Consider the following 12,285-nt stretch of genomic DNA (forward strand, 5'->3'; position numbering starts at 1 on the left):
AATGGCAAGGAAAGCGTTTCTGAAGAAGAGAAATTTGTTAACATCGAATATTGATTTAAGTGTCAGGATGTCGTTTCTGAAAGTATTTGTATGGAGTGTAACCATGTATGGCAGTGAAACATGGACAATAAATAGTTTGGATAAGAAGAGAATATAAGCTTTCGAAATGTGGTGCTACAGAAGAATGCTGAAGATTAGATGGGTAGATCACATAACTAATGAGGAGGTATAGACTAGAATTGGGGAGAAGAGGAGTTTGTGGCACAACTTGACTAGAAGGGATCGGTTGGTAGGACATGTTCTGAGGCATCATGGGATCACCAAATTACTACTGGAGGGCAGCGTGGAGGGTAAAAATCGTAGAAGGAGGCCAAGAGATGAATACATTAAGGAGATTCAGAAGGATGTAGGGTGCAGCAGGTACTGGGAGATGAAGAAGCTTGCACAGGAGAGAGTAGCGTGGAGAGCTGCATCAAACCAGTCTCAGGACTGAAGACCACAACAACACCCTTCTGCTTTCGAGAAGACAGTCTTGTATTTTGTCACGAATTTAGAGGACTCACGGGAAAAAATGGTACTTTCTGTATGTTTTCCATATGATTGTCGCCTATTTATTGGTAGTTTAGACCTAAGACTGAAATGTGTTCTACACAATGGGAACAAATGTGGTTCGTTACGAACTACTTACACAACGAAAATATATAAAAAAAATATATCCTTTAAGATCATATCTTCGATCTTAGAGAAGATAAAGTATCATGGACATGAATGTGGAGATAAAAATGGTTAACTTTTTCGTTTGACGACAAAATAACCACACCAGATATTCTTGCTTCTTGTGCTTCTGTGACCGCAGAGATAAAAACAACCACTGGGTTAGAAAAAGTGTGACTTAAAAGAGGAAACATGGACGTAGAGGAAAAAAGTGTCGTTAACTACCCTATTGTTGAACGAGAGAAAATCGTCTTCCCTCCACTGCATATCAAACTGGGCCTGAAAGTTGGACGTATACGATTGTACGGTGTGCATACACAAACTCCGAAATATTGTTGCGAGTAGTGGAAAGCGAGCAGTTGTCGAGTGGAGTCTGAAGTGGTCGGACGCAGGGTGCGGTGGAGAGAGGTCGCAGCCTGCCGTAATCGTGCTGGTAGCGCCGGAGGAGACTTTGGTATTAATTGAGGATTTTTGGTAATTTGCCTTTTTGCTGCAGGTACGACGGTTGGAACTTAAATACTGGCAACTATTTGTTCACAACAGATACAAAAAAGTTACATGTTTGCACCTGTTACTGTCCTTCAAAGAACTGTGTAGAACTTGTTGCCAGCGATGTGGAAGGCGTAGTATACCGTTGGCAGAGCCAGTTCTGTTGATGGTGACAATGGAGCGGTCTACTGCCTGTCGAATCTCTGGAACAGTTCTGAAGCGAATGCCACGAAGTGGTTCCATCATCTTCGGAATCAAATCATAGTCACAAGGACTTAAGTCCGGGGAGTATGGTGGATAGTACAGTACTTCCCAGTCCCATCGACCGAACAGAGCAGCCATAGCTTGCGCTGTATGCGCCCGCACATTATCGTGCAAAATGATGGGTGGGTTGCGCAGAAAGTGTCGCCGCTTATTTCGCAAAGCTGATAGCAGGTGATGCTCCATAACGAACAGTAATAGTGAGCATTAACGGTCTGCCGTGGAGGAACGTAATGCGTTAGGATAACACCATCACAGTCGTACACGAGAATCGCCGTATCTTTACACCGCTCCATTAGCGCCATCAACAGAACAGGCTCTGCTCACGGTATACTACGCCTTCCACATCGCTGGCAACGGGTTCTACACAACGCTGGTGACTAGTTTGAATGACAGTAACAGGTGCAAACGTGTAACTCTTTTGTGTCGGTTGTGAATAAACCGTTTCCACTATTTAAGTTCCAACCCTCGTAGTTGTTTGTTGCTTACGTACTAGAGGGATTCTGTCAGATTTGTGTATACACTCTGAATAATATCGGTACCTTTGTTGTGGCCAGAAACATGTTTATTGAGTATAGACATTGTGGAATAATTAAAAGTCTGTGTAAAGTTTGTCAGTGTTTAAATAATATATGGCAAAAATAATAGACTATACACTTTATTGCTTTCTTTCATTTTTTCTTGCATCGTTTAAGGTTAGTTGACTAAACCCCTCCTGATCATTCAATTTCTATGTATAAAAAATGTGGCAGTAGTTGTTGCAATTAGTCCACGTTTTGCACTCCGGAATTCTTTAATCGTCAGACAGAACGTCACACACGTTTCCGTACGTCTTGCAAAATAATTATCGAAAGAATTTCAGAAGCGTTGGTGAAGGTTCTTGACACGAACGGATCATGTTTTGCATATATATGTTGTCTCATCTGAGAGCGGGAAAAATTGAAGCAGGAATATTTAACGGTCAACAAATAAAACAACTCATTAAGGATCCTGCCTTCATACATGAACGTGGCTCAGTAAAAAGCCTGGACCTCATTTGGTGCAGCTGTCCGAAATTTTTCTGGACAAACGCAAATCTAAAAACTATTTTGGACTGGTAAACGAGGTGCTTAACAGTTTGAAATCCCTTGAGTGAAAGATGAGTATTAAGAGGAACTATTTACACAAATTCTCGGGCCGTTTTCCAGACGATTTAGGAGACGCCAGTGAGGTACAAGGTGAACGATTTCACTATGATATTGACCGAGCGAGGTGGCGCAGTGGTTAGCACACTGGACTCGCATTCGGGAGGACGACGGTTCAATCCCGTCTCCGGCCATCCTGATTTAGGTTTTCCGTGATTTCCCTAAATCGCTTCAGGCAAATGCCGGGATGGTTCCTTTGAAAGGGCACGGCCGATTTCCTTCCCCATCCTTCCCTCACCCGAGCTTGCGCTCCGTCTCTAATGACCTCGTTGTCGACGGGACGTTAAACACTAATATCCTCCTCCTCCTTCACTATGATATTAAAACTACAGAGGACCACTACCAAGGAAGATGCGATAAGCGCGTGTTTATAGATTACTGCTGTACTTTAAAAAGGGACTGTTCAGAAATTCCATTCTAGAATAATAGGGGAAAGAAGTTTCCGAAGTGTTCGATGATTAGTTCTATTCACACATGAATTTTTCCTTATTTTTATATATAATAATATCTGCATAACGATATAAGTTCCCTGCCATTTTTTTCATTTTATACACGGATTTACCTTAAAATAGTGTAACACGTATTTCACTAAAATGTTTTATCTCAAACATAGATAGCCAAGAACTCATCTCGTATGTTGTGATCATGCATGCGTGCCAATCTCTCTCGCCAGAGTGCACAGCACCCACGTTACGCTTTATTGAGGTCGAAGAGGGGAGGGGGGGAGGGAGGGGAGGGAGGGGGCTGGGGGAGGGCGGAGGGAGGGGAGGGAGGGGTGTGGGTGGAGGGCGGAGGGAGGGGAGGGGGGAAGGGAGGGGAGGGGAGGGGGGACCGTTAATCAGCCGCATGCGGCTTTGTTTTACGTTTCTCAACGACACAGATAACAAACACAAAATTTTTTATGTATTATTGAACTATTTTTGGCACAGTGAAGATATAATAAAGTTTTTACCTGGCCCAACTGTCGGTATAGGGACAGACGCAGACAGTTGCACACGTTTTCCGTCACTCAGGATGCCATGCAATCGTGACTTATTTAGTTTCACAATAAAAATCGCAAAAAATGGCTCTGAGCACTATGCGACTTAACTGCTGAGGTCATGAGTCGCCTAGAACTTAGAACTACTTAAACCTAACTAACCTAAAGACAGCACACACATTCATGCCCGAGGCAGGATTCGAACCTGCGACCGTAGTGGTCGCTCGGTTCCGGACTGCAGCGCCCAGAACCGCACGGCCACTCCGGCCGGCTAAAAATCGCAAGGTGCGATTAGAACTTGCAAAACTGGGGTCATTTTCTTAGCATTAAAGTTAGACTTTGCCCGCTTAGACACTGCTGGCGGCGGCCTACTAGCAAGAATCAAGTACTACGTTTCACGGCGGGTCATCCGCCCTAATGCCACCCACTCTGACCAAGAGCCCTCCTCACGGGCGCCACCCAGCCTCAGCAAGGGCCACCTGGCAGGATGGCCATTGTCGAGAGTCCCGACGCCCCAGGGTGACGGACACCTACTCCTTGGCATACGTGGGGAGTTAACGGCGCAGGCATCAGCAGAGCGATCCACGTGTTGTCAGGGGGCTACAACCAACAGGGTACATGGCGGCCCCAACACAACGGACTGGCTACCGTGCTGGATATGAGGTGCTAAGAAGTCCATGGTCATCGTCGACACGGAAAGAGACACTGCATAGTGTCTGGTGGAATACGCACCCAGGAAGGTGTCCTCGCCGAGGATATGGAGATTGGGCGGGACTGCAATGCGACGACGAGAAAGTGGGCTAAAGATCGCAATGCACAATGGACACGATGCACCATGTTATGTGCCCTTCCTCAACTGGCTCGCTCTTTCGGTAAATTTTGAAAAATGGAGGTCAAACCCTACAGGGGAGCATCACATAAAGGCCGAAACGTGAGATACTCCTTTTAGTCGCCTCTTACGACAGGCAGGAATACCTCGGGCCTGTTCTAACCTCCGGACCCGCAGGGGGTCCAGTGAGTTCAAAAAAGTTCTCTGGGAGGTGCTGGTGCCTTCCGGGCGAAATTAAGGACTGTATTTGACGGATTTATCCTAATGTTAAATAATCTGGCTATAATGTGTTCTTCGATTATGTATAAATTCTAAACACAAAAATGAAAAAAGCTGTGGAAATGAACTGGTCTACTGTACACCTCGTCGTGTTTGCCCTACCTGAGAGGTGCCGCTAGGTTTCTGCAGACGGCTGCGTCATTCTGTGTCACACACTGTCACGATCGCAGCCTCTTCCTCCCGAAAGTCCGCCTCATACTCCAGCTGCAAAACCAACCGAAAAGTATAGCATTACTCCCGCATTCCCGGGATACAATTAATCAATACAAAGGGGCTGTAGCAAAGCCAGGGAAGGGTGTCGTACTTGAGTGTACACATCTACATCCGCGAGCCACTATATTATGGAGGGTACTTTGAACTGTTAAAGGAGGAAACGAAAGCGGCACACAATTTGCAAATGGTGGATGAGGAAGGTGACTGTCGCTGAAGAACCGGATGAGCACTAATTTCTGTCATTTTCTCATCGCGGTTATATTGCGGGTTATATGTGGGTGGAACTGATATGATGGACGGCGGACCTCTTGCAGCGTCTGCCCCTGGAGGTTTTGAGCATCTCCGTGACACGGGCGCGCTTACTTAGTGATTCGGTAACGAAACGCGCCGCTATTCGTTGGAACTTTTCTCTGCTTCTTCCATTAATTCAGACTCTCAACTGTCTCACACTGGTGAGGAATACTCAAGAATCGGTCTTACAGGCGTTTCGTGACCCAGTTCTTTCACTGTTAAATTGCGTTTTATTAATATTCGTCCAATGAACCTGATTTTTTTTCTTTTAGCTCTTTCCCTATGCCGCCATCCGACGCTCACTCGTACCACTGCACATCCTGTGCAATTAGATAATGTGATCCTTTAATTTAAAAACTGAAGTGCTGTTGAAACGTTGATTCTACGTAAAGAGCAATCATTGAACTTCGATTTGTTTAACTCAAAGGTCAGTGAGTTGTAACATTTTTCATGTTGTTGTAGTCTTCAGTCCTGAGACTGGTTTGATGCAGCTCTCCATGCTACTCTATCCTGTGCAAGCTTCTTCATCTCCCAGTACCTACTGCAACCTACATCCTTCTGAATCTGCTTAGTGTATTGATCTCTTGGTCTCCCTCTACGATTTTTACCCTCCACGCTGCCCTCCAATGCTAAATTTGTGATCCCTTGATGCCTCAAAACATGTCCTACCAACCGATCCCTTCTTCTAGTCAAGTTGTGCCACAAACTTCTCTTCTCCCCAATCCTATTCAATACCTCCTCATTAGTTACGTGATCTACCCACCTTATCTTCAGCATTCTTCTGTAGCACCACATTTCGAAAGCTTCTATTCTCTTCTTGTCCAAACTGGTTATCGTCCATGTTTCACTTCCATACATGGCTACACTCCATACAAATACTTTCAGAAACGACTTCCTGACACTTAAATCTATACTCGATGTTAACAAATTTCTCTTCTTGAGAAACGCTTTCCTTGCCATTGCCAGTCTACATTTTATATCCTCTCTACTTCGACCATCATCAGTTATTTTACTCCCTAAATAGCAAAACTCCTTTACTACTTTAAGTGTCTCACTTCCTAATCTAATCCCCTCAGCGTCACCCGATTTAATTAGACTACATTCCATTATCCTCGTTTTGCTTTTGTTGATGTTCATCTTATATCCTCCTTTCAAGACACTGTCCATTCCGTTCAACTGCTCTTCCAAGTCCTTTGCTGTCTCTGACAGAATTACAATGTCATCGGCGAACCTCAAAGTTTTTACTTCTTCTCCATGAATTTTAATACCTACTCCGAATTTTTCTTTTGTTTCCTTTACTGCTTGCTCAATATACAGATTGAATAACATCGGGGAGAGGCTACAACCCTGTCTCACTCCTTTCCCAACCACTGCTTCCCTTTCATGTCCCTCGACTCTTATAACTGCCATCTGGTTTCTGTACAAATTGTAAATAGCCTTTCGCTCCCTGTATTTTACCCCTGCCACCTTCAGAATTTGAAAGAGAGTATTCCAGTTAACGTTGTCAAAAGCTTTCTCTAAGTCTACAAATGCTAGAAACGTAGGTTTCCCTTTCCTTAATCTTTCTTCTAAGATAAGTCGTAAGGTTAGTATTGCCTCACGTGTTCCAACATTTCTACGGAATCCAAACTGATCTTCCCCGAGGTCCGCTTCTACCAGTTTTTCAATTCGTCTGTAAAGAATTCGCGTTAGTATTTTGCAGCTGTGACTTATTAAACTGATAGTTCGGTAATTTTCACATCTGTCAACACCTGCTTTCTTTGGTATTGGAATTATTATATTCTTCTTGAAGTCTGTGGGTATTTCCCCTGTCTCATACATCTTGCTCACCAGATGGTAGAGTTTTGTCATGACTGGCTCTCCCAAGGCCATCAGTAGTTCTAATGGAATGTTGTCTACTCCCGGGGCCTTGTTTCGACTCAGGTCTTTCAGTGCTCTGTCAAACTCTTCACGCAGTATCGTGTCTCCCATTTCATCTTCATCTACATCCTCTTCCATTTCCATAATATTGTCCTCAAGTATATCGCCCTTGTATAAACCCTCTATATACTCCTTCCACCTTTCTGCCTTCCCTTCTTTGCTTAGAACTGGGTTGCCATCTGAGCTCTTGATATTCATACAAGTGGTTCTCTTCTCTCCAAAGGTCTCTTTAATTTTCCTGTAGGCAGTATCTATCTTACCCCTAGTGAGACAAGTCTCTACATCCTTACATTTGTCCTCTAGCCATCCCTGCTTAGCCATTTTGCACTTTCTGTCGATCTCATTTTTGAGACGTTTGTATTCCTTTTTGCTTGTTTCATTTACTGCATTTTTATATTTTCTCCTTTCATCAATTAAATTCAATATTTCTTCTGTTACCCAAGGATTTCTATTAGCCCTCGTCTTTTTACCTACTTGATCCTCTGCTGCCTTCACTACTTCATCCCTCAGAGCTACCCATTCTTCTTCTACTGTATTTCTTTCCCCCATTCCTGTCAATTGTTCCCTTATGCTCTCCCTGAAACTCTCTACAACCTCTGGTTCTTTCAGTTTATCCAGGTCCCATCTCCTTAAATTCCCACCTTTTTGCAGTTTCTTCAGTTTCAATCTGCAGTTCATAACCAATAGATTGTGGTCAGAATCCACATCTGCCCCTGGAAATGTCTTACAATTTAAAACCTGGTTCCTAAATCTCTGTCTTACCATTATATAATCTATCTGATACCTATTAGTATCTCCAGGATTCTTCCAGGTATACAACCTTCTTTTATGATTCTTGAACCAAGTGTTAGCTATGATTAAGTTATGCTCTGTGCAAAATTCTACAAGGCGGCTTCCTCTTTCATTTCTTCCCCCGAATCCATATTCACCTACTATATTTCCTTCTCTCCCTTTTCCTACTGACGAATTCCAGTCACCCATGACTATTAAATTTTCGTCTCCCTTCACTACCTGAATAATTTCTTTTATCTCGTCATACATTTCATCAATTTCTTCATCATCTGCAGAGCTAGTTGGCATATAAACTTGTACTACTGTAGTAGGCATGGGCTTTGTGTCTATCTTGGCCACAATAATGCGTTCACTATGCTGTTTGTAGTAGCTAACCCGCACTCCTATTTTTTTATTCATTATTAAACCTACTCCTGCATTACCCCTATTTGATTTTGTATTTATAACCCTGTAATCACCTGACCAAAAGTCTTGTTCCTCCTGCCACCGAACTTCACTAATTCCCACTATATCTAACTTTAACCTATCCATTTCCCTTTTTAAATTTTCTAACCTACCTGCCCGATTAAGGGATCTGACATTCCACGCTCCGATCCGTAGAATGCCAGTTTTCTTTCTCCTGATAACGACGTCCTCTTGAGTAGTCCCCGCCCGGAGATCCGAATGGGGGACTATTTTACCTCCGGAATATTTTACCCAAGAGGACGCCATCATCATTTAATCATACAGTAAAGCTGCATGTCCTCGGGAAAAATTACGGCTGTAGTTTCCCCTTGCTTTCAGCCGTTCGCAGTACCAGCACAGCAAGGCCGTTTTGGTTAATGTTACAAGGCCAGATCAGTCAGTCATCCAGACTGTTGCCCCTGCAACTACTGAAAAGGCTGCTGCCCCTCTTCAGGAACCACATGTTTGTCTGGCCTCTCAACAGATACCCCTCCGTTGTGGTAGCACCTACGGTACGGCCATCTGTATCGCTGAGGCACGCAAGCCTCCCCACCAACGGCAAGGTCCATGGTTCATGGGGGAAGACATTTTTCATCACACAGGAAAAAACATGCCTTTCTTTCTTATCGCCTTACTGTGTGATTAATCACCAGGGTATTGCGACTAATGCGCTGGTTAGTCCTTACACGATAAACTTAACCAATTACTTAAAACCAACCACTTACGAATCCAGGAACTCACGAAGAATTGAAACCAGAATTAATCATTTAGTTTATTATTATTTCATTTAAATAAACCGTTAAGGTCTCTTGCTTGTGAACCCGATTCAAAAAATCATTTTTTTGATTTTTCATCTTAAAACAATTCTTAGTTTTTTGAACAAAACAGTAGTTAAAACTGACTTGGACATAGGGAAGTTATTTTAAAAAAACCAACTTAAAGATCTCTCGGTGTGCGCCCACACTTACGTTTCCGCAGCTTTCATACATTACATGTAGTCAGTAGACTCCCATCGCAGAAGTATATACTATACAACTTTCTCGAGTTGACAGCTTTTTTTTTTGGTTTGGTTTTAGGGCGCAAAACTGCTATGGTCATTAGCGCCCAGCCCGTGACTTAGGAAACAGTAAAAAACCAAAATTGAAAACCAGCAGCAATGGGAACAAAGTCATAAAATTGGAGAAACTAAAAGCAGAAGGAAGGCTTAAAAATCCACTACAGAAAGGGGTTGGTTGTCCCCAAAAAAAGCTTCAAATGACTGACGTCATTTCACTGGCACTAATAAATTGGAGAACGCGGTCGGCTGAGCGCGTGTCATCTGCTAAAATCGACGATAGATCAGGCGATAGCTGTAGACGGGAGCGTAACGGATTAAAATAGAGGCACTCAATTAAAAGGTGTCTTACCGTCCACAGCTGAGAGCAGTGGGGACAGAGTGGGGGAGGATCGCCGCTTAAAAGATGTCAATGGCTAAAAAGACAGTGCCCTATCCGGAGTCTAGTTAAAATTACCTTCTCCCGACGACGCGTTCGGGAGGAAGAGGTCCAAGCACAAGGAAGAGCTTTCACTTCCCGCAATTTATTATGGGGAAGTGTTGACCAATGCGCGTGCCATAAATGAACAACACGACGACATAAAACGCTCCGTAGATCGGCGAAAGGAATCGATGGAATAGCTAGCCGAAGAAGAGAGACTGCAGCCTTGGCTGCAATATCGGCCGCCTCATTTCCACAGATACCAACGTGTCCCGGGAGCCAGAGGAACGCCACCGAGACGCCCCCCAGGTGGAGCAAGCGCAGACAGTCCTGAATCCGGTGGACCAGAGGGTGCACAGGGTAAAGAGCTTGGAGACTGAGGAGAGAGCTGAGAGAATCTGAGCAGATTACGTACTGTATCCGCTGACGGCGGCGGATGTAATGGACAGCCTGGAGAACAGCGTAAAGCTCCGCAGTATAAACCGAACGCTGGTCGGGAAGCCGAAAGTGATTTGGGGTGTCGCCAACAATATAGGCACTCCCTACACCTAACGATGTTTTCGAGCCGTCGGTGTAAATAAATGTGACGTCCGTCATTTGTGCACATAGAGCATCAAATGCCCGACGATAAACAAGTGTAGGGGTACCATCCTTGGGAAATCGACAAAGGTCACGGAGCAGGCAGGTCCGGGGCCGGAGCCAAGGCGGTGCTGTACCCCAAGTTGTCAAGAAGGTTTTAGGAAAGCGGAAGGAAAGAGAATGGAGCAGTTGACGGAAGCGGACTCCCGGGGGTAGTAGGGAGGAGGAGCGGCCTGCATACCCTACATCAAAGGAGGCGTCGAAAAAAAGGTCATGGGCTGGATTAGCAGACATCGAAGACAGATGGCTAGCATAACGACTCGGAAGGACTAGCCGATTGGACAGCGGAGGTTCAGCAGTCTCAGCATAAAGGCTTTCCACAGGGCTAGTGTAAAAAGCTCCAGACACTAAACGTAATCCACGGTGGTGGATAGAGTCGAGAGGCCGAAGAATAGACGGCCGAGCAGAGGAGTAGACTATGCTTCCATAATACAATTTTGAGCGCACTAAGGCGCGATAGAGGCGGAGAAGGACAACTCGGTCCGCTCCCCACGAGGTACCATTCAGGACACGGAGGGTGTTAGGGATCGCAGACAGCGAGCCGAAAGATAGGAAACGTGGGAGGACCAGCACAGTTTTCTGTCAAACATAAGACCCAAGAATTTAGCGACGTCGGAAAACGGAAGGTTGACAGGACCTAGATGTAAGGAGGGCGGAAGAAACTCCTTACGTCGCCAAAAATTAACACAAACGGTCTTACTGGGAGAGAAACGGAAGCCGGTTTCGATGCTCCAAGAGTGGAGGCGATCGAGACATCCTTGAAGACGTCGTTCAAGAAGGCTGGTCCGTTGAGAGCTGTAGTAGATCGCAAAATCGTCCACAAAGAGGGAGCCCGAGACATCAGGAAGGAGACAATCCATAATTGGATTGATCGCAATGGCAAACAGTACAACACTCAGCACGGAGCCCTGGGGTACCCCGTTTTCTTGGGAGAAAGTACGGGAGAGAGTAGTGTTCACCCGCACCCTAAATGTGCGCTCTGCCATAAATTCGCGAAGAAAAAGGGGTAGCCGACCTCGAAAGCCCCAAGAGAACAGTGTGCGGAGGATGCCTGTCCTCCAACAGGTATCGTATGCTCTCTCCAGATCAAAAAATATTGCTACTGTTTGGCGTTTCCGGAGAAAATTGTTCATGATATAAGTGGAGAGAGCAACAAGATGGTCAACGGCAGAACGATGCTTTCGGAATCCGCATTGGGCAGGTGTTAAAAGACTGCGGGATTCCAGCCACCACGCTAGACGGTAATTCACCATACGCTCCGAAACCTTACAGACACTACTCGTGAGAGAAATGGGGCGATAGCTAGAGGGGAGATGTTTGTCCTTTCCAGGTTTCGGAACGGGAACGACGATAGCTTCCCGCCATCGTCTGGGAAAAGTACTGTCGGTCCAAATTCGATTATAAAGGCGAAGAAGGTAATGCAGACTATGGGTTGATAAATGCAGCAACATTTGGACGTGGGTACCATCCGGTCCTGGGGCGGAGAAGCGAGAAGAAGAGAGTGCATGTTGGAGTTCCCGCATGGAGAAAACAGTATTATAGCTTTCGCGATTTTGAGAGGAGAAAGCAAGAGGTCGCACTTCCGCTGCACGTTTCTTCGGGAGAAACGCCGGCGGGTAATTGTAAGAGCCCGAAATCTCAGCAAAGTGCTGACCCAACGAGTTTGAAATTGCGACGGGGTCCACGAATGTATCATGCGCGACAGTGAGCCCAGAGACCGGGAAGAAACTAGGCGCGCCTGAGAACCGTCGAAGCCGACTCCAAACTTCCGAGGAG

The 12,285-nt window shown here is 45.2% G+C and overlaps 1 protein-coding gene across 6 annotated transcripts in view; it reads right to left on the minus strand.

The window, feature by feature from the left end:
- The window catches only part of LOC126198920 (zinc transporter 1), a 700,140-nt gene that overhangs the window by 172,419 nt on the left and 515,436 nt on the right, over window positions 1-12,285 (minus strand). For 3 of the 6 annotated variants that reach the window (XM_049935551.1, XM_049935553.1, XM_049935552.1), the window contains one exon: window positions 4,838-4,939. The exons of the other annotated variants lie outside the window; for them this stretch is intronic. The gene's annotated coding sequence lies outside the window, so the exon portion shown is untranslated. The remainder of the gene's footprint in view (window positions 1-4,837; window positions 4,940-12,285) is intronic. 6 annotated transcript variants of the gene reach the window in all.

This window comes from Schistocerca nitens, chromosome 8 (assembly GCF_023898315.1).
Source record: "Schistocerca nitens isolate TAMUIC-IGC-003100 chromosome 8, iqSchNite1.1, whole genome shotgun sequence".
Classification (NCBI taxonomy): Eukaryota; Metazoa; Arthropoda; class Insecta; order Orthoptera; family Acrididae; genus Schistocerca; species Schistocerca nitens.